The sequence below is a fragment of the Amblyraja radiata genome, chromosome 29 (genome assembly GCF_010909765.2).
Source record: "Amblyraja radiata isolate CabotCenter1 chromosome 29, sAmbRad1.1.pri, whole genome shotgun sequence".
Taxonomy (NCBI): domain Eukaryota; kingdom Metazoa; phylum Chordata; class Chondrichthyes; order Rajiformes; family Rajidae; genus Amblyraja; species Amblyraja radiata.
In genome coordinates, this window is record NC_045984.1 from 31,865,949 (window position 1) to 31,870,884 (window position 4,936).

Consider the following 4,936-nt stretch of genomic DNA (forward strand, 5'->3'; position numbering starts at 1 on the left):
CACAAAATGTTATCGTACAGCAATTTCCATGATTGACTCCGGCAACTTTGTCTGTAAGAAATAAATGCAGGTAATTCTGAATTATCTCCCAATTATTTTAAAATGGAGGTTGAAGAATGGTCTTCCTGAAGCCCAGCTTTGGTCTGGCCTTTAGTGAGCCAAACTCTCAGGGCAATTCCCTCCACATCCCATTACAGGCGACACGGTGACAATATACAATGGGTGCAGGAGTAGGCCATTCGGCCCTTCGAGCCAGCATTCAATGTGATCATGGCTGATCATCCCCAATCAGTAACCCGTTCCTGCCTTCTCCCCATATCCCCTGACTCCGCTATCTTTAAGAGCCCTATCTAGATCTTGAAAGTATCCAGAGAACTGGCCTCCACCGCCCTTTGAGGCAGAGAATTCCGCAGACTCAGAGCAGCGGTAGAGTTGCTGCCTTACGCCACTTACAGCACCGGAGACCCGGGTTCGATCCTGACTACGGGTGCTGTCTGTACAGGGTTCGTATGTTCTCTCTGTGACGGCTTGGGTTTTAGTTTAGAGACACAGCGCGGAAACAGGTCCTTCAGCCCAGAGTCCGCGCCGGCCAGCGATCACCCACCCGTACACTAGCACTATCTCACACACCAGGGACAATTCACAACTTTACATGAGCCAATTAACCTGCAAACCTGCACATCCCTGGGATGTTTGAGGAAACCGGAGCTTCCTGAGAAAACCCCACGATGGTCACGGGAAGAACATACAAACTCTGTACATACAGCACCCATGGTCAGCATCAGCATCAATCCCGGGTCTCTGGCGCTGTAAGGCAGCAACTCTACTGCTGTGCCAAGAGATACGACTGATTGGCTCTAGCCCAAGTGGGAGGAGAGAAGTGAAAACAGTTAAATTACAGGCCAAGGACAGGCAGACTTTACTCAGAACTGCTGTAGGTTTGGGAGCAACAGCAGCAGGAGTTTAGCAAGACATACGACTGATTGGCTCTAGCACAAGTGGGAGGAGAGAAGTGAGTCAGTGCCGGGAAAACAGTTGAAAACTGAGGAATTTGGTTTGTAAATTGGTAAATCAGGCAATTTATCAGTCAATTTAAGCAAGACGGCTCTTAGCGAGCGGCAGTGAGTGCGCGGCCTTGTGAGGGAAGTGCCCTGTGAGTAAAGTGTGAGTCTTTGGCTCGAGGGTGCCCTGTGAGTAAAGTGTGAGTCTTTGGCTCGAGAGTCTTCGGCGAGGAGGCTGAGGAGAGGAGACCACGCAATACGCTTGAGAGGTAGAGACGAAAGAAGGAGATGTCAGGCAAGCTGATTCAGTGCGATGCTTGCAGTATGTGGGAGGTCAAGGACACCGCTAGTGCCTCTGGCTGCTACAAATGCGAGAAGTGCATCCAGGTAGAGCTCCTGAAGGGCCGTGTTGGGGAACTGGAGAAGCAAGTGGATGACCTCCGGTTCGTCCGAGAAACGGAGTCGTTCCTCGACAAGTCCTACAGTACGATTGTTACACCTAAGGTACTGGAAGAGAGAAGGTGGGAGACAGTGAGAACGGGAGGGAAGCATGGAATGCCAACGTCCCCGGGTGTTGTACCTCTTGTGAACAGGTTCACCCACTTAGAAGCTGTCGGGACAGAAGAGGTGTTTACACTGGGCGGCGGACTGGCTTGTGATGCGAATAGGGCTGTTGAGCCAAAACCAAAAAGGCCTAAGGCAGGCAATGCCATTGTAGTGGGAGACTCCATTGTGAGAGGTACGGACAGGGGTTTCTGCGGCAACAGACGGGATGCGAGGATGGTGTGCTGCCTTCCTGGTGCCAGGATCCAGGATGTCATGGACAGAGTGCAGAAAATCCTGAAGGGCGAAGGTGAACATCCGGAAGTGGTAGTGCATGTCGGCATAAACGATGTCGGAAAGAAGGGGATGAATATTCTGCAGCGTGACTTTAGAGAGCTCGGAAAAATGCTGAAAAGCAGGACCTCCAGGGTTGTTATCTCCGGTTTGCTTCCAGTTCCTCGTGCTGGCGAGAGCAGGAACAGAGAGATACGGGACCTGAACGTGTGACTGAGGAACTGGTGCACGGGGCAGGGATTTAGATTCTTAGATCACTGGGATCTGTTTTGGGGTAAGGGGGAACTGTACAAAAGGGACGGATTGCATCTTAACAGGTGTGGGACCAGCATTCTGGCAGGCAGGTTTGCCACTGCTACATGGGTGGTTTTAAACTGAATAAGGGGGGTGGGGTGTCGAATGGGATAGTGGAGGATGGAGTTAAAGGGAAAGGGTTTCTTAAATGTGTGAACGGAGAGATAGAGGGGTGTAAAATGAGGGTAGAAGCAATAGGTAGCAAGGTGAAAAGTAAAAGTGGCAGGCAGACAAAACCAGGGCAAAAATCAAAAAGGGCCACTTTTCAACATAATTGTATAAGGGGTAAGAGTGTTGTAAAAACAAGCCTGAAGGCTTTGTGTCTCAATGCAAGGAGCATTCGTAATAAGGTGGATGAGTTGAATGTGCAGATAGCTATTAATGACTATGATATAGTTGGGATCACGGAGACATGGCTCCAGGGTGACCAAGGCTGGGAGCTGAACATCCAGGGATATTCAATATTCAGGAGGGATAGAGAGAAAGGAAAAGGAGGTGGGGTAGCGTTGCTGATTAGAGAGGAGATTAACGCAATGGAAAGGAAGGACATTAGTTTGGAGGATGTGGAATCGGTATGGGTAGAGGAGGTAGAGCTGCGAAACACTAAGGGGCTGCCCTAGTGCTCCAGTTTCCTCCCACATTCCAAAAACTTGCAGGATTGTAGGTTAATTGGCTTCAATAAATTGTCCCGAGTGTGTGGGATAGAACTGGTGGACGGGTGATCAAAGGTATTTAATTGTACCCAAAGTCAAATTCTATTTTATAAAGGCACAAGGACTTACAGAGAATACTCAAGGTTTGAGTTTTGGCCTTTGTAGTATTCCAAACTGCCCTCCAATCCTTGCACCAGTTCGCTGTGCTTCCCGCTCTCAGTCCGACACCCATGAAGATTATCTATCAAAAGAATAGTATCAAGATTGTGGATTTGTAGAGAAAGGATGGAGCTTCTTTGAACTGAAACTTTGCTCCCTGGATATTTCAGTTACCTGATGAGTTTTAAAACATATTAGCCCCCTCCCGAAGTGCGGGTGTCAAGGGGTCACGGGGAGAAGGCAGGAGAATGGGGCTGAGAGGGAGAAATAGATCAGCCACGATTGAATGGCAGAGTAGATTTAAGGTCATAAGTGATAGGAGTAGAATTGGGTAATTCGGCCCATCAAGTCTACTCCACCATTCAATCATGCCTGATCTATCTCTCCCTCTTAACCCCATTCTCCTGCCTTCTCCCCATAACCTCTGACACCCGCACTGATCAAGAATCTATCTCTGCCTTAAAAATATCCACTGACTTGGCCTCCACAGCCGTCTGTGGCAAAGAATTCCACAGATTCACCACCCTCTACCTAAAGATGGCCTCATTCTGCTCCGATCACTAATTGGGCCCCGCGCTAGAGTAATCCAAAATTCCGCTCTAGGATATTTGGTGTAATCTACTCTCGGCTCGGGTAGATCTACCCCGGGTGGAGGGGGGAGAGAGGGGTAGACGGGGAGGGGGGTGTGAGGGGGAATGGAGAAGGGGCGGTGGGTCGTTCCCTCGCGGTCCCGGGGCAACGCTCCCGCCCCTCCAGTCGCCGTGCTTCACACACACAGCCCCGGCTCCACCCCTCTCTCTCCCCCAGGGGACACGCAGTGAACAATACAGGGAGGGCCGGGCCGGGGGTTGGAGCAACTTTTACAAACCTCGGCCTCAGCTCACACGCGTCCGCCCGAACCCCGGCATCTGATCCTGCCGCCGGCCCTCTCCCTCCCTTCTTCCCTCCCTCCTTCCTCTCTCTTTTCCTTCTCTCCTTCCCTCCCACACACACACACACAACGCACAGACAACTAACACACACACACACACACACACACACACACACACAACTAAGACCCACACATGCACACACACACACGCGCACGCACACACAACGCACAGACACACACACAACTAAGACCCACACACTCGCACGCACACACACAAATAACACACACACACACACACACACAACTAAGTTAGGATGGGGTAGAAGCCCAAAGGGTAGGATGGGGCTGAATCCCAAAATGTAATGCCTGGACTGGTTTTTCGCCAATTGTTATTGGTTTTCCAGGATCTAGTTAATTGATTATTTTTTCATTTCAGTCACTAAAACAAGTGGCATTGTAACTGTGTACTTTTCAGAGGTGATCTACACATTTTGTTTGTTATTTGAAGGCTTACATGTATGCAATTTTATATTAAAATGTAGCTTAGATCTGTTTGGTCCATTAAGTCGCAGGCACTTTTTAAGCGCACATTTTGATTACTTTCCCATCTACCATAGAGATATAACGTCTATAAAATACTTTATTTGTATTTCTATGATTCTACAGACCTTGGCTGGGAACCTGGGGCTCACCAAAATTGTTTCCCAATTGGGCCCCGCACCTCCTAAGGTCACCCCTTAACTTATGAGCCCCCCTCTCCTACTCACCGGCTTAGCATCAACTTTTATTCAACATATACATTTCTCTCTAGTACTTAGGAACATTCTCCAAGGCGCTATGCAAATGCAATTGTTGTTGAACTGACCTTGCATATTGTCAATCTCGGACTGCAAGTCCTGGTTCTGATCTTGCAATTTTTTGATCATCTCATTCTGAGCAATCTGTTTAAAAAGACACAAGAAAATACTGAAATGTGAAAAATATGACTATTTCTCTGAATCCTTTGTAAGAGTTCAGTTTCTTCCCAGCTGTTATCAGGTCACTGACCCATCCCACTAACAAGTGGAAAGCGGTCCTGAACTACCATCTACCTCATTGGAGACCCTTGGACTATTTTATAA

General features: G+C 48.7%; 1 long non-coding RNA gene across 1 annotated transcript; it reads right to left on the reverse strand.

Moving 5' to 3' along the window:
• LOC116989624 lies at window positions 1-4,692 on the reverse strand. The gene is made up of 3 exons (XR_004416276.1): window positions 4,681-4,692; window positions 2,915-3,026; window positions 1-51 (listed from the first exon to the last, which is right to left on the reverse strand). It is a non-coding gene; the product is annotated as an uncharacterized LOC116989624 (long non-coding RNA).
• Window positions 4,693-4,936: the final 244 nt, after the last annotated feature.